This window comes from Argiope bruennichi, chromosome 6 (assembly GCF_947563725.1).
Source record: "Argiope bruennichi chromosome 6, qqArgBrue1.1, whole genome shotgun sequence".
NCBI lineage: Eukaryota > Metazoa > Arthropoda > Arachnida > Araneae > Araneidae > Argiope > Argiope bruennichi.
The window spans coordinates 112,502,900-112,521,188 of NC_079156.1; the positions used below are offsets into that span (position 1 = coordinate 112,502,900).

Consider the following 18,289-nt stretch of genomic DNA (forward strand, 5'->3'; position numbering starts at 1 on the left):
CAATTATATTATAAATATTGCAAATAATACTAAATTAATAAAGGAATATAAGCTAGCAAACAACATTAATCACTTACATAAAATATATCAAAAAGCTATCAGTTGTGGATTTCTACCTAAGCAAAATAGGCAGCTACCTAGGGCAGCTAAATTGAAATAAACGGTGGGCAGGTCTTCATGAGAGTTTTCTATCAGATCAGCTTGATTGTCAAATAAATTTTTTTTAAAAAATACAAATTATTTTAATTATAAAATATTGAGATTACAATTCACAATTAGTTATAAAAATCACTAATTAAAGTGATTAATTAACTACCTATTTTTAATGTATTGGAATATTAATTCGTTAACTTTTTATATTACATTTTTTGGTAGGTTCTGCAAAATAATTTATTACATTACATTAGTTAAAACTAATTTGCATGCCTCTTTTTAATTCATTCATAATAGTCAAACGCTTTTACTTGCAAGTAAGAAAAATCATTAGTGAATAATTATAGTTAACTTTTCAAGAAAGCATTTTTTTTTTTCATGATAAATATATAATAAATAATATAAACATATTTTCATTCAGCTACTAAAATTTTAAAAAAAAATGTTTAAACTAAAATAAACTTTTAACATGTTGATTAAGTTAAAAATGAATTCAAATGTAAAATCTGGGGACAATTATTAAAAGAAGGGCCTCCTGAATAGACCCGCAAATTTTCTAAATACGCCACTGAAAGTTATACAAATAGTTTTCAAAAAATTCAAGAATTTCTCACCTGTCTAAAACGTTTTTACAAAAATTCTCCAATTATCTACTCCGAGCTACTCATCACCCAGCAGACTAACTGAAATTGGCGAACGTTGTTACTCGAAGTAATATAAGAACCATCCGACGGCATCAAACGTCAAAAAGTTTCGGAGAAAATCTGAAAACGCATTCATTGTAAGAGTTCCGAAATCACTATCTTGTCTGCCGTTCCTGTGTCACGTATTTCCACCCTAGAACGTCACAGATAACTTTCAAGATTATGGAACAGTATTGACCTCTTGGCTCGCCTCTGATATATGAGCATGCAGAACCACTTAAGCGTAGTAGGAAATACCCATACACGTGTTTTGCATACTTAGCAAAATTTTGGGTTTAAATGAGTAGTTATTCGACTGATAAATGAGCGGATTCTGTATGTCCTTCTAGAGAATGAGTAGTCCATTATTATGCTAAACACCTGTTTTGATTACTGGCTATTCTTGTATTTAAGTAGAGGGGTGTAGCGATTTTTTTTTGTTTGGGAGTATATGTTTGACGTGAGCAACTTTTATTTATTAACCGCACAATAGATTGATTTTTGTGGTTATATTTGGTAGAAAGATAAACCACTACCCTAAAATATTTTTTTAATTTTTTTTAATGGCACGGTAAATAGTTATTGAGTAGGTGATATAAACGGAGGTTTGAACTCGTTTTCATCAAATGTCAAGGTTTGGCCTCCCACTTTAAACATTAGTGTTGCGGTTTTTAAAGAATGTTGTACCTGGGCGCCATAAAATGTACAAAAATAGTTAATTGGACTTACCCAGGCTTTAATTTACAACTTAGAAGATGAAACTGAAATGCAATTTTTATATATGAAATTAAGAAAATTAGAAAATTTACCGAACTGTTATGAAAGAACCAAATGGGACTAAATGAAATTTATATTCACAAAAGTTTTAAATTAAATTCACAATCTTTTTTTTTTTTTTTTTTTTTGTAATTTAGAATAGTTTTCACTTTTAAAACAGAGAAATACAAGAAATGTCAAAATGCGAGGAGATCTTTATATTATCAAATTATGTAGGAATTACAATATATACCCCATAAAAGATACAAATTCCATAATGTTTTCATGTTTCCATATTTTTAATTAAAAACTAACTTTAAATATAAGAAAAACATTGTCACATTAGATAAGTTTAGAGCTTCATACAATTTAAAATTTGTTCTAAAATACATATTTTGCTATAAAATTGATTTTATAAAAAATTACAAACAAATCAGATTGCTAAATTGCTCCAATATTGAAGCAATTGCCGCCCCTAAACAATAACAAGTAATTGTTGTTAAGGAGAGTAATTTTGAACCTGGTCAGATAACGACGTTGATACCTGATACCACTGAGTAGCTTATATGAAAAATTGAAAATTGAAATTACATTACAGAAGACCATGTGCAGTTTGAAACAGATTACCATTAAAGTTCTATTGGCACTTGGATGTCATGGAACTTGATTCTACTAGAAACGTTCATGTGCATAATAAAGAGAACAGGTGCAAGGCTATTAAAAAATATGGCTTTAATCTGTCGGAGTTTGATGCTTTGAAAAACACTTTGTTGAGGGAGTCAAAAGCATCAAATTATCTACAAGATATCTCAGAGAAAAAAAATATTTCAGCGAAACCAGCTGGTCGCCAAAAGCGGATAGTAATCAATATTAATTTACAAATGCATGATAAGTTTTATTTTTGGAAACTCTCCCTCAATTTAAAATGTTATAGATGATATTATTTAAGATATGCTTCATGTGTTTTCTATTTTTTTAGCTTGATTACATCAGCTGTTGGATTCAGAGAAATCAGTTTCACCAAGATGCTATCTACAGAAAGAATTAATATACTACAACATAAAAGAACTAGTATATTAATAAAATCGAAAGGGAAAATTCTTCTTTTGAATTAATGACCAAAGAGGACTATTTTTTTTTATCTTTAATATCAGCCGCACATGTGAGAAATTTATGAAACAACATATCTGCCATGAATGTGTGGCGAATTGGTATGAGCGAGGATAGAACTTGGGACCTTGTGGTTCGTAGCCCAGTAACATGACCACAATACAAAAGCAATTGCTCGTGTAGCGTAGCTGTTAATTGTCTTATAAGCTTTCACCATAGACTCTCCCTCCAGTGAGTCGAACGATATGGCTGTTGAGTGTGGATGTTTTAGCTGTTGATTCTAATATGCCTGTACCCATTTCAGCAGCGCCAAGCGTTATGGCGAGCGCGTGTGGGTGGTTGCTGTTGCTGCGTCAAGTCTGACGACTTTGGTTTGCTGTGGGTAGATGACGCCACAGCAGCTGTACGAAGATTGAAGGATCATTGTCCGAGGTCACCAATGTAGCGAGTGTGAAGAGCGAGGATAGAACCTGGGACCTTGTGGTTCGCAGCCGAGTAACATAACCACAATACAAAAGCAATTGCTCATTTAGCGTAATTGTTAACTAGCTTATAAGCTTTCAACACAAATGCCATTATAATAGAAAAAGGCATTGTTACAAATTGGGCTGAAATTGGGCTCGATTTTGAAAATTTAACGAAATTAAAGAATAAATTGCACAGAGATGAAACCGGCTCAAAATAAAAACAAGGGCTGTAAAGCTAATTTTTACTTTCTCGTATAAGAAATATACAAAAAGAATGTCAAAAAAATTCGAACTCAAGATTCTAAGGGAATCTCCGCGTTTCAGTCCTGTATGATAAACACATTGTCGGAATTATGCCTGCCTGTGAACACGATAATTCAAAAAGGCTTTGAGCTAGACGCATGAAATTTGGTGTAATTAACATTAAATTCTTAGATTTATATGAAATTCTGTAGGAATTCCACTCAAAAGGAGTCTGACTGATCACAAATAAGAGAACACACTAATTAGAAAACATAGAAAGCTAGAAAGATTAAATTTGATACATATATTAAGCATCTAAAATGTTTATCAGATTTGGAGCCATATCCGTCCAGACTCTGACCAAGTGCTTGTCTGTACTTTCTCATGTATGTAAAAGCAATAACTGAAAAACGTATTGACTTAAATAAATAAAATTTAATCTTGTGATTGCAATTGTAGTTCTATGTCATTGAACAACAATTTGGTTTTAAATGGTCAGAAAAAAGATGGGCAAAATACATATTCGATTGTCTGGTACTTATATATTAAAAACATACCAACTATTAGTGGGAAAACAATTACCAAAAAAAATCCAATGCTAGATTCAGTAAAAACGCTAGATTTGCGATAAAGATTGATCTCTTGTTATTATTGTTCAAGAATATAATTATAGCGCAAGCGCCGGCTTTCTTTGCCCTACTACGAAGGACCTCTTGTATTTGGGACTCTGAAAATAAAAATTGGAGCACTCGAGGTGTTCACGGTCTTGCCTTTCGTCGACAGTTTTGTGTGGTTGGGGGATAGCACTTTTATTAACCCTTTCTAGGGCCGTGGGAAGTAGGCTTCCCACCAAATTTATCAATCTTTGTATGAATTTATGTAGGTTGGCATCAGTTCTGACAAATTTTTTTTAGAAAGACAGAAACTTAGAGGCTTCAGTTTTTTATCTTACACAAAATGACGTGTCTTGGTTTGTCACTTAATTATTAATGAACCAAATTAATTAATGAATCAAATTAAATTTATCTAATAAGCCAAATGAATCCCTTTTCTTATTCTAATTTCAAGCCTAAAAATATTTTAACATAACATGGCTAGAAAAAAAGGGCCCTTTAAAGGGTTAAAGAAAGGGGAATAGAACTTTTATTAAAGAAGAGAAAATAGCATTTTTATTAAAGAACTAGCGATAGCATTACTGGAAGACCATTCTCACTTGTTTAAATTTTTATACCAGTGTAAGAACGATGCTTTTGTGCTATAACAAGCTTGTGAGTTATTGAAAGAGAACATTAAAATTTCAATTAAATTTATTTAAATTAAAAATCTAATTAAAATTTTTATTCAAAAACATTTTTAGTGGGCACGTGCAACCCTAAAAAGTAACTATATTCTAGATTTGATAGTTCTAGGTTCAATCGGCTCAATTTAGAACGTTCCAGTTTATATGAATAGTGTACGATTTCATCTCACATTTACAGTAAGTATATCAACCTAGAAATATTACAATGTTAAAATTTAAATTAATTAAAACAATTTTTTTATTTTGAGTAAATAATAGTCATTTAATAATATTAAAGGACGCAGTAACTCTCTTCCCTTTCTGGAATGAGTCAGTCTGTTTTGATTCTACCTGAATAAGGGCGAAATAAAAGAAGGAAGAGAAAATTATTATTCTTTTAAATTAAAATACAGAAATATTATACAAGTTTCATACTTAAACAAAAAGTATGATTTAATAGCAGGAGTGGTCTCCTCGGAACTTTCTCGCATTAAACTTGCCATGCCAGATAACGCCTTACAATGGCATTGGCGTTCTCTGGAAAGTTAAGAAATATTAGCTTTCGGCATGAATTTATCATTTCTATTGAATCTACCCTGTCACCCTTGGCGAGATTTTTGGCAATTAATCCCTGGTATGTTAATAGTATCCGAAAAACGAATTTCTCTTTTAAACACGTTTTTCGCAACCGATTGAAACAAAAATTGACAGGAAACTGCACTTGTAGTCTCAAAATCCCATATCAAATTTGATATATTGTCACGTAGGTGTTTTAGAGTGGAACTCAATGACACACACAAGAAATAGAGCTAAACCAATTTATTAACTGAACTCAGAACTGAGAACACAGTGACTGACAGATCTTTTGCTTTTGTACTGACAGGGAAAGTTCCAGAATACTTTTCTGGAGACAGTAAGAAAAGTCCAGAACACTTGTCTGGTAAACTAAAGAAATGTCCAGAATTTTCTGGAACATGAAATAAAGGGAAACATAAAATCAAGGAATTAAATATTTACACAGATTGTAAATCTCATTGTCTCTAGCGGGATTCGAACTTACGATCTCTTGATTAAGAAGCCAGTGCTATGACCATTCGGCCATGGAGAGTCGACTACCTATTTTCAATGCGACAATATTAATATAATTGCATTTTTGAATCGTCGCATTTACATGTTTCTGAGAGTACAGATGGAGAGATTTCAACCTGCTGTTGGATATATCTCAAAATTTTCCTACATCTACACTATAGATGTTAAATCTGCGTATCAGATCTTATATATCCAGCTCTTTTCGTTTTGTAGTTATTATGATATTTATATTCGTATACCCATACTTCCTCTAAACAGAGTTTGCTCAAAATTTCTTAGTAATCTCTAAATTTGGTGTTAAAATCATATACCAAATTTCAACCATATAGATCAAAGCGTTTTAGAGTTGTCTTTGTCACAGACAGACGGACATTTTCTGAAAATCTGTTTTTCCAGTTCAGGGAAGTCTAAAACGTGGAGATTTGTTGAATTCATCGAATTTGGTGTTCATCGAATTCAAATATTTGATTATTGCTATATTTCCTCTATGCTGCACACACAAGAAAGTAAAAAAAAAAATGAGAATCAATACTAGTGAAGAAAAATTAAAAGAAAACAAATAACAACGATAAAACTGAAGATAAAAATCATCCAAGAATGACAGGTTTTGAAATTCTGAAAAGAACCATATCAACATGTAACTTCCACACGATTTTGATTTGTCAGTGCAGTGGATAAGTTTAGATTTCTCCATAAATTAGAAATTATCGTTTGCATTTTATGAAGTTAAAGACTTTTCTTTGGCATACAACAATTAAAACATCGGTATGAAATTTGGTGTTTTAATCAAAATCGGATTAAATATTTTTGCAATATATGCTTGTAAAAAAGTCGTAATATTAAATTTACTAAAGAAAATTTATATATGCATTCTACATTTGCTCGGAAATAAAGAGTGTTTTCTAAGATCAAGTCAGGTGGAATAAATAAAACGATCGAACATCTCTCTTCTTCCATTATTGTTTCAATGCTAATTTTCATAATATGTTCATAATATGCTAAATTTCATAATTTCGATAAAATGTAAGCAATAAATCGTTTTTGTTTTCCTCCCAAGCTTTGCAATTTTGTTATTTTTCTGAAGGGTATCCCAAAATTAATGCAAGATTTGAATTTGTCACTATTCGCGCGGTAAAATGTAGGAAACCCTATTTAAAAAAAAAAAAAAAAAAAAAAAAAAAAAAAAAAAAACATTTGACAGCTGATAGCTCAGAGTTTGAAAAATGGAGAGTTACACGATAGAACAACGTGTTTTCATTGAGGAACAATATTTCAAAAATAATGAAAGTCTGGCGGCCACAGTTCAAAAATTTGAGGATTGGCCCCCTAGATCGTGAGATTTAACATCATTGAATTTCTTTTTATAGAGTTATTTGAAGTCAAAAGTAAATGCCAACAAAACCTCAAGCATGCGTGCATTGAAAGAGGAAATTCAACACTGCGTCAACGAAATTCAGCCACATTTATGCAAAATGGCCATGGGAAATTTCAACAAAAAAGTTCGTTAAGTGCCAGCAAAGCGATGGAGGTCATTTGCCCTATTTTTTATTCCATACATAACCCTATCCTGTGTACTTTACAATTCAATAAAAAATAGCAATTTAAGAAACAAAAACTGTTTTTTTTTAAAAAATTTTTTTATTTAATTCAAATCTTGCGTTAACACATTCTTATATTATAGAATGCTTCATTTTTTTTTTATTTAATTCAAATCTTGCGTTAACACATTCTTATATTATAGAATGCTTCATTTTTACTAACACTAAACTATTAGTTGTCAAATGTTTAAAAAAAATTTTTTTTTATTTAATTCAAATCTTGCGTTAACACATTCTTATATTATAGAATGCTTCATTTTTACTAACACTAAACTATTAGTTGTCAAATGTTTAAAAAAAAATTTTTTTTTTTATTTAATTCAAATCTTGCGTTAACACATTCTTATATTATAGAATGCTTCATTTTTACTAACACTAAACTATTAGTTGTCAAATGTTTTTTTTAATAGAATTGTCAACACTTTTCTGCACGAATGGTGGCAAATTCAAATCCTGCGTTAGTTTTGGAACATCCTTTATTTCCTCATACCAATTTTAATTAAGTACGTCTTTGTTGTTTCACATTAAATTAATTGAAATTTGATATTTGTGTTCATGAACTTCTATAAAATATAATTCGTTATAGATTTACATATTATTTGGAATAGTTTTTGAGGTATTGTGATTTTGTTTGAAAACTTACGAGTGCAAATTCGATATTTGCTTTGTAAAAAAACTCTCTCGTTCATTTCTTTGTTGAAACACACTTTAATGAAGTGGCCTTGAAATTCGTCATTCAAGTGTAAAAGCATTCAGAACAATATTTACATAAAAATAATCAAAGCCAACGAACCGAGTTGTTCGTTGCCGAGAGATTCCAATCTTGAATGGTGCAGACACAGGTAAAAAGATGAAATACAACTTTTCCTTCGCCACGACAAAAGTCTTTGGAAGCGCCCGCCAAAGCTCGTTTCTATTCTTTATCTAATTTAGCCACACAAACAAAAACAGGGGTCACGTGTACATAAAAAAAGACGACCTTGCGTAAGCAGGAAACGCAATTGCGGAAACGGCCAGATTTTTCATGTTATGCGAAACAATTGATACGATAGTTTGGCATTTTTTAATTAATGGAGATAATTTTTTTAAAAAAAATACGACGCATTAAATATGAGAAGAAGGTTAAAGGTGTTTCATACAGATTTATATAAGAAAGAGAATACAATTTTAACTCTTTAAACGCCTCGTACGAACATCAAATGATCACTTTTCAGTTTTATGTAATAAAATTAAATCATTCAAAGATGCTGTAATTCGATACAAAAATTAAAAATAATTCTCAAACTTAGCAAGCATTCTTTTTATTTTTAGTTAAATCCGTATAACAGCATAATCCCCAAAAGAAAGTTGTCAGCCTAATTAAAAAGAAGAAAAACAAAACTGTTGCGGGATTAACCCTTTCACTAGTTTGCCCATATGTTGCACGCACATCGATTTATTGCATTTTTATGCTTTTAAACAACAATAAAGTCACAAATAAATGTTATAATATGAAAATTACATAGAATACATAAATATCTTATGTATTCTTTGGATTCTAATTTGAATTAAAACAACTAAACACCCTTAAAATGGAAAATGTTATCTAATTAGAGAGTACAGAAAATCAATCAGTTAAGGGGTTAATTGAAATTTGAATACCTTTCCCAAAAAACATCAGTTTAAAGGAATATTGAACTCTGAACTTCAGCGAATTATTCGCTTAGGATTATGAAATTTTTTAAGCATATGTGCTCAAATATAAATACGAGCAATATCTTTGAAAAATTCTTTAAAACGGTGCATGTTTTTTTTTAAATCAAAAGATACATAATTTAAAATTTTTTTAAATGTTCCAGGTGATTTAATTTTTAATTTTTTTATTATTTTTTCCTTCTGTGTATTACTTAGCAATTCCAATTAAATGTTATTTTTTAGAAATACTTTTGTGCACACGCTCTGAATTTCCGTAGGATTTTTTGTTTTTTTTTGTTTTGCTAAACAAAATTTGATTTTCAACTATCTAAAAAAACAACAACCTCGAAACATAAAATGCATACCTAGTTTTCTTTAAATGTTTAACGGGATCATCATTATCATTTGATTTCCTCAAAAATTAAGATACATGGAACATATCAAAGATATTTAAATCTTAGAGCATCGTTTTCAGAAAAAGTCATTAAAATATTTTTTTTCTCTAGGTCCTTCCCACATTCATTTTATTGAACAATACATTTAATGATGCTACGTTAGTTCAATATAAAAACATATTTTGGTGCTAAAAAAATTTCATTCTTTCATCCATTTTTACTTATTTTAAAGTCTAGTATCTTTTTAATGATATTTTTTTTCAGTGTCATTAATTTTAGAACATTGACAGTATAATAATGAGAACAAAATGTGCGAAACAAACATTATTTATTGAATCAGCTTTCTTTAGTTCGATTTATTCCCTTTCTTCAGGAAATATAAAGGTAATTTTGGAACCGGCTTTATAATTTTGAACCGTCGCGAGGCTATCAGGGTGACATCCCCCCCCCCTTTGGAAGAATGTAGGAAAATAAATACATTTGTGGAGGAATTGGCACTGTTTACCACTATTTAAAGGAATGTATTGAAATTTCGGAGTTAAGAAAAAATCTGAAAATTATAAATAATGACTTAAGTACTGTACTGATGGTACCAGGTAATCTTAACACTCTGAAGGACATGAAATCAAAAATTGTCAGTTTTTTACCAACTATTTGAGAGTTTGTAGATAAGGAAGAAGGACAGTAATTGACCACTTTGTGGCCAATTACCTCGAGGAGAATGTCAGCTTGACAAATCGGTCAATGCAAGGATGGACAATGCTCAAGATAGCAGTCGGCCACAACAAATCCTGTCGATACTGCTACGTTCAGTGGTGGCGGGGTGGTCGGCTGTACACAAGAAGTAGGGTGACATCCCAATTGGCATTCCTTCACCAAACCTTCGTGCAACATCAACATACTATAGATGTTTGACCTTTGCCTTCAGATTTTGGATGCGGTTTAACCTTACAGAATTTGGGCGATATTGGTTTTCGAACCTGTCGTCCATCCATACCGACGACGATACCTTAGCAACAGGCCACTGTGGCTCCGTGTATACGATTAGACAAGTAGCTTACAGATTTGCATTGAGTTAAAAATTAAAATTGCATTTATTTTAGAAACAGGTACTTTCTTTATCTAGTTTTCAGATTACTGTAAGATGAGGTCTGCTGTTCTTTTTGACTGCTTGTTGATTGATCTTGACTTTCTTCGTCAGCAAAAAAATCTTGAAATCGAAAATCGTAAGAGACAATAGAATTAGAAAGAAAAACTATCAACAGAAAGATCAAGGAAGAAGCCGATTAGATCCTAATGGAAAAGGATCGTCATCTTTGTCTATTTCATGACAACCACCTATTCGAAAATGTGTAACAGCTTAAAGGTCGCTGAGAAGAGAAAAATTATTTCATTAATGAAAGACTTACAAGCATCGCATTACAAATTTACAAACATTACATCACAAAAGGATGGAAGATAATAAAGAGCATATATTGTAATTTATTTGACAAAAATAAAATAATTAAATAAATTAATGAGCAAGCCTACTCTGGAGTCAAGAGCAATAAGAAAGCTTACTTCAAAATGCTGAATATTTAAGAATAAAATTGTAGCCTCTAACAGACTGAAGATAAAGCACACTGTACAACAATACCAAATAAGAAAAGATAAATATTTAAAATTTATCAGCTAATTATATTTAAGAAATAAAATATACAGCATAATCTGTGTTTAATTAACACTTTTGTCTGCACTTATAATGAAGATGAATGTGTGCATGTGTGCACATGTGTATGTGTATGTTTGCGCTCTATAGGATAAACCATTTGATATAAAACTAGAAAATTTGGTACAGATATACCTTGGAGGATAAAAATATGCATTTAAGAGGAATTTTTAAAAATTTTAATAAATAAAAAAAATCGCTCGCACAAAGATTAATTACGAACAAGGTATGGTTTGGGATTAATCCTTTGGCTTAAATAAAAATAGAACTTTCCTTGCATATTGGATCACTCAATAGATGGCGCTGGGAGCCTACCTCTGTTTACATAATTTACCGTTAATTTTTTTAAAAACAGGGAATATTTAAGTAACAGTAATATTAAGTAAAAACGGGAATATATCAGTTGCTTCACCTGGTACATCCAGGTGAAGCAACTGATCGTTAAAGGCGGCTAGTATTTTATAAGTTTGCCGGCTTAATCAATGAACTAAATCTTCAAAGTTTACATTACAGCGAAGTTTTTGTGATGTTTACAAAAATCCGTTATGCAAACTTTGCTAAAGGCATTTACAATTGCCTTTAACAATTACAATTAAGAGATTCAAGCGTCTCCACGCTAAATTTCAAAGAAGTGTTAGATGAATTATAAAAGTTTAGAAATCAGAATAATTGCGTAGGGTCCTTTTTTTCTCATGATTCTTAATCATCGTGAGACACGATTCAAAATTCAAAAAAATCTGAAATTAGAAATTGAGAATAAACTCACAAGATTACAAACTAGTACAAAATGTGAGCAAATTGAGAAGCCTTGTTTTCTTTTAATAGATGTTCAGTGCTTCAATTAAAACCAGAATAATTAGATACGGTCTGTCCGAATTTAATGAAAGAATAACTTATTTTAAAACTGTCAAATTCTCTTGTTGTAACTTTAATAATTAAATTATTTTCTTCAAAGTTCGTCAATGTCTTTAATTTCATCTGTTTAGAGCAGCGGTTCTTAACCTATGGGTCGCGAAGCATATTTCTTGGGTCGCGCTGAGTCGAACCAAAAAAGTTAGTAATACACCAAATTTCAGACATTTTAGAAATGACGACTTGAATAAATATCAACATTCGAAAATGAATGTGATTAACAAGATCAAAAAATATCAGCTGATTAAAAAGCGAGAGCAAAAAAAGTACGTGTGATGATAATAACGGTGAGAACTAAATGGAGCAAAGCTGGCGAGGGCGTACCACAGAAAGTTTGAAGATCTTTCAAAATGTATTCAAGCACAAGGTTCTCATTAAAACTGTATGACTTGCATTTAAAATTTAAAAGACTTAACATATGTATTGATATTTTTTTTTTTTTAGGAATAAGTTAAAATGTCAATTATTTTCAAAAAGTTATAAATATATTTTAATTTGGTCAATAAAAATTATTAAAAAAACTTGATTATTAGTTAAATTTTCCTTGGATCGAAAAGTACTTTTGTTTATCTTTATTATTAAAAAAATAAATAAAAAATTTGTAAGTTAAAAAAAATCATCATCGTAGGATTGAAGATTTTTTAAAAATACGATCTAAAATAAAGCAATGAAAAAATTTTGACTTTTTTTTGAGTCGCGACATGAACATATTTCTCAAATTTGGGTCGCGGCTTAAAAAGGTTAAGAACCACTGGTTTAGAGAATAGAAGAGTTAAGTATGTGATTCAAATAGCGATTTAATTTATTTCTTGATTTTGAATTTCTGTAACAATTCTTATAAACAAATCGTTCATTTTAAATTTAAAAAAAGCAATGAATAACTCTGAAAACTTTGCATATAAAATAGACTTCTATTTTCCAGATGACAATTTGTGTCTAACAAATAAAAGTCTAGTAAGAAAGTAAGAAAAATCATTATTTATATGTTATATTACTACTAAAAATTCCATTAAAAATTACGCTGCAAATTCTAAATTTTCAAATGGTACATTTTTGGAAATATTGTATAAAAATAATGACTTTTATTATTTAAAAAAGAATTCAAAATTTTCAATTTCTTACCTTAATGTAGAAAAACGCCTGAGAATAAAGTTGCCTGATTTATTATCAATATCCAAATATCGTCTGCTAGTAAAGCTGAGCGATTTATTATCAATATCCACAACAAAATAAATAATTATCGAATATCTTTTTGTTATGAATCTTGGCAGCACAATAGAAAAAAAGACAAAGAGAACGATTGTTTTTGTTTACGAACACAGAATCCTGGACTTAACTAGAGCATTTAACATCATTTTCCTGCGTCCGTTTCTGGTCTAATGAAAGAATATTTTATGTAACCGATTGATTGTTACTTAAATAGCGCTTCTCCTTTGACATCCGGTAATAAGATGGGATATCCCGTCTCGTAGCTGAAAATGAAAATGTCCAATAAAACTGCCGCTGAAATCGGAAATGCAATTCATATTCTCTCTTCTTTTCTTCTTGCCTCGTCATGCACAGGGTTATTGTTCCCAGAAGTTTCGCTTCTCCCGCTTCTGGGAAAAGCCATTATTGTGTAGATGGGAAAAAACTTAATGCATCCATCCGCATTTACTCCCATTAAACGAGGTTACTCCCGTTTCTGTTTAAAATGCAATGACACTAAAGTTGACAGAAAGACGTAAGGCAGACGTTGTTATGCAACTAGGAACTAACTTCAAACCGAACATTCCAAGATATAACAGTTTTAATGCAACATTCCATTCTATTAAAAAAAGGCAAGTTCTGTATTGTTTTGAAATTAATTATTGCATTATAAATAATCTGCTGCATAGTTTGCGAAGTATATTTATGTATAATACGAACTATTGTCTCAAATTTTGGTGGTTTGTCAGCTCTGAAGCAAGAAGTACTGCAAAAATTCCTCGTGACAAGCTGGAAAGCAAAGGTAGATTCCTTCACGTCTGAGTTATTATTTGGCAACAGAAGTTGTTGGTATTAGAAACAGTCAAAATGAGGGCGTGACAATCACTTTTGAGCACCTAACTTTTAAGATAATTCAGTTATCAAAACAATTTAAATACAAAAGTTGTTCGTCTTAATATAGAGCTAATTTGGCTATTTCGATTTATTTTTTTATCTTTAATATCAAGGAAGTTATAGCGAAATGAAGATTTCAATCTCATACCATTTTTCCCAGCCTCTTTCAGGTAGATGAGCCATTTATGAACTCGTCCGAGATTTTTACATTTCTAACAGCATATTCCAAGTCAGTTAAAATGCAAATAAAATTACTCTAATTTTCCTGTTTACAAGATAACAAGGGCAAAGCGCCTCTCTCTCTCTCTCTCTCTCTCACACACACACACACACACACACACACATATATATATATATGTGTGTGTGTGTGTGTGTGTGTGTGTGTGTGTGTGTGTGTGTGTGTGTGTGTGTCCGCGTAATTTAGTCACAAATTACGCGATACATATTACGTGTAATTTGTACATACTACGCAGTACAAATTATGAGGTTTAGTCACATGTGTGTGTGTGTGCGTACTTTTGAAAGAAGAGTGGTTTTGGTTTTTGGTTTCTAGGTACCATGAAAGATTCAGGAAGACTTGTCATGAAAATCGTTGCAATATGTAATCTTCCTATAGAATGCAATATTCCAATCCGGATGAATAGGTGATAATTTCGGTTTGCAAGAGCATGAGCCATTTGTGACTAAATTGCGTGGGTATACGGTAGGGAATTCAGCAGTTAAAAATCAAACAAAAAAAAGCATTTACAATATATTTGCATGAACAGTGTTTGATAAAATCGCACAATAAAATTATTACATTCTTGCAAATCAACATTTTGCATGTCTAAAATGAGTCAAACTCCAGTAAAAGGAAAAACAAAAATAACAGTGGTTCTATAGATTTATTCAAGTGGTAAAAAAAGATCCGAAATTAAAATTCCAAAATGTATAAATATGGTAAAACGCACATACAAAAAAAAAAAAAAAAAAGAGACGAAAAAAAAGTTTAAGCGTTATTTAAAATAGAAAACTAAAATCATTGAAATCTTTTCACATGTCTTTTTAAATATTTATCACGAACAGTAGTACTTAAAGTGTTATTCTAAAAGATTTTGAAATTCATCCACCGAAATGGGCATTTTTTTTTTTCAATCCAACCGGAATAGAAAGACTTACAATTTTTTTAATATTAAATTTTTCTCTCAGCAAAAATTGTGAAATTATGATTTTTTAAAAAGATTTTCAGCATTTATCTTTTTTCTACCACTAATAATTACAATTGATCTCTCCTTAGAAAAACGTTTATTTTTAGAATATTTGAAAAAATTATCTGCGCATCTTTTCTCGAAGGCAGACTTCTAAAGATGACAAACGAATATTTCGCCGAAACAAACTGAAACGAAGCCGAAAACCGAAATCAATCATTAAGAGAAAGCGAAGGAAAAATATATTGATGGAATAAGAGTCATCTTAGAATCAACATTAAGAAAAGGGGGAAAGAGAGAGAGAATCTCAATTGGCCACGTGCCAAACTATTGACGTAGAAAGCACAGTTCTCGAGAGAAAAGCTTTCTTTTCGTTTTCTAATTCATCCTGGAACTGTATAATGATAGAATTTTGATTCTTTCTCTAAAGCTATTCGTTTTGCAGCCCCAACCTGTATCTCTCTTACTAGTGGATTAATTTTCTATCCTTTTTCCCATATTCACTGAACATCGTACATTCAATGTGGAAATGTAAGCAAAGATAATGACAAAACATAGTTTTGAAGCTCTTTCATTGGATGCAGCAATTCAGCAACTCTGCTGGACGAACCATCTCTGTATTCAAATACAGTTTAAAATAGTTAACCTAAAGTCCACAGAATGATAGTTTGCTTCTAATTACATGGCTGTCAAATTGTACTGCACGTGCTGTACTGTATCACACTATATGTAATTTCTTTTAAAGTACAGTGGGCGAGCAATTGATTAACACATCTCATTATAAGACAATGTTCCTAGATGATTGTTTCCCCCTATATTTGGTTAATTTGATCAAATAAGGCCACTATAGATTACAGAATTTAAATAATTATTTTTGCTGGTTTCTTTATATAGAAGCAAGAACTAGTGCCTATAATTATGAAGATCTCCAGCATCATGACTTACAACTTTTTTTGCATTAATAAAATAAAATCACATATTAAGTAAACAGCTATTTTTATAAAGAATGTGATATAGTAAATTTTATGAAGAAACTTTAATTAAGAAAACAGCAATAAGGAAGAAAAGTAGAAGAACGAGAAAAATTGTGCGATGTACGCATTTTCTTACTGTATCAGTCTTCGTTGGATAATCTTTGGCGTAAATTAAGGGAAAGAATCTTCTTTTCAAGGATTAAACGAAGGTTTATCTTTAATTATGCAGTTTTTATGTTGCTATAAAGGATTTTTTCCCTTCGTTTAAATGATTTTTGTTGTTGGGTTTTTCTAATATTCTTTAGTTGGTTCCCTTAATTTTAAGACCAGAATTAGATTGCCTACTTATCAAATAAACAAAATACTACCAACAAAAATGTATACTTGGTAATGATTGAGGATCAAAGCAAAAAAGTCATTTGTTCTCTAATTTACGCCTTATAATTTTGAAAATTGACGTCTCTTTAAAGCGGGATTTGGCAAGCTAACTTCCATCATCACTAATCATGTACATATATAGTTTTAATATTCACACTATAAAATTCTCAATATTTTTCTAATTAATTATATATGTTAATATTTAAATTAATGCAATGAAACATCTATAAACACTTTGTATTTATTTTAACATTTTCAAAAGTATATATTTATATAATAAAATAAAAATAAAAGTTTAATTACATAAAGTGATATAAAATAAAAATTTTAGTGATATAGAAATATAATTTCTATGTCCTTTAATCATCTCGTGTTTGTTAAATATTTTTTTAATAAATTCATTTGAAAAAAAAAGACATCTTAAAAATATATATACTTTTTTCATTGAACTAAGCAGCAGGGTCTTTAAATCTACAGCTTCTTAATATCATTACCAGGTGGCGCCACGGATACATAATCAAGATTTTATCTAATTAATGATTAACTGATAATTCAGTTTCGAACAATGAAAGCAGTATATTGTCATCGAAAATAAACGATGCAGAATTTTAACCCTCTAGCATATTACGAAGATAGTGCGAATCCCAATACAAAATTCCATCTTTATGTACTTGAAGTATGTACTCCAAATACACAAAATGCCATCTATGTCTACTTGAAGTGAGAAGTTAGCTAAAACTGTCTAAAATCTTATTTTATGATATTTGTATGAAAATTATTACTTAATATAATATGTAAACTATGTTACGGCAAATATCAGTTGTCGATAAATTAAACTACTAACATCAGGCGATATTTTTTTTTTTAAAATTCTGATTGAAATTGCAGATTACTTTTAATTATTATTTAAAAAGTAACACTTGTGAATCAATCAAAATATTTCTGCAAACAAGTGGCTATTTCAACAGAATATTATTATAACATCGTCCATAAAAGTATAAAATAAGTGTAATGCGATTTCTAAATAGATTGAAACTAGAAGATTAATAATAACAGAAACATCGCCTTTTAAATTCGGTTCTTGTAATCTGTCTGCTCCTGTTTTGATTTCTAGGATTTTGACTTTTTAAACCAAGTTCATTTTTTGAGATTCAAAAGTCTTAGCGCTTGGTTTTAGAAGTGAAAATTAGTTCAATCATTTCTCCCTACTGTGGAACATCATTCGCCTACCTACTTCAGTTCAGATACGAACCAAGAACCAATCGCATGTGAAGAAAATATCCAACGCAGCATTCAAGTGGCGAGCCAGAACGTCAGCGTCATTGCAATACTTTTAAACATTTGTTGTAGGAAATCTTTACTGCACATTTTCGCGTCGATTCTAAGTTCTTAAATATGCAAATTTAATTAGACAAAATAAAATTTTGATTGTATTTTAAAAAAATTAAGTAATTCTGCAAGATAGAAAATATATTCTAATTTTTTGGATAATTTAATAAATATTATTTAAGTCATACGTCTGAAACTAAATTTAAAACGGAAAGACACGTCATCAAAGCATGAGTATAAAATCTCAAGCATATATGCCACGAGTTATCTCT

The 18,289-nt window shown here is 30.4% G+C and overlaps 1 protein-coding gene across 2 annotated transcripts in view; it reads right to left on the reverse strand.

Moving 5' to 3' along the window:
- Window positions 1-13,608, reverse strand: part of LOC129972102 (uncharacterized) — a 37,778-nt gene extending 24,170 nt beyond the window's left edge. The window contains exon 1 of one of the 2 annotated variants that reach the window (XM_056086087.1): window positions 13,190-13,608. The gene's annotated coding sequence lies outside the window, so the exon portion shown is untranslated. Of the gene's footprint in view, window positions 1-767; window positions 991-13,189 lie in introns of those variants that run through there. The other variant, XM_056086086.1, reaches the window with a different exon arrangement.
- Window positions 13,609-18,289: the final 4,681 nt, after the last annotated feature.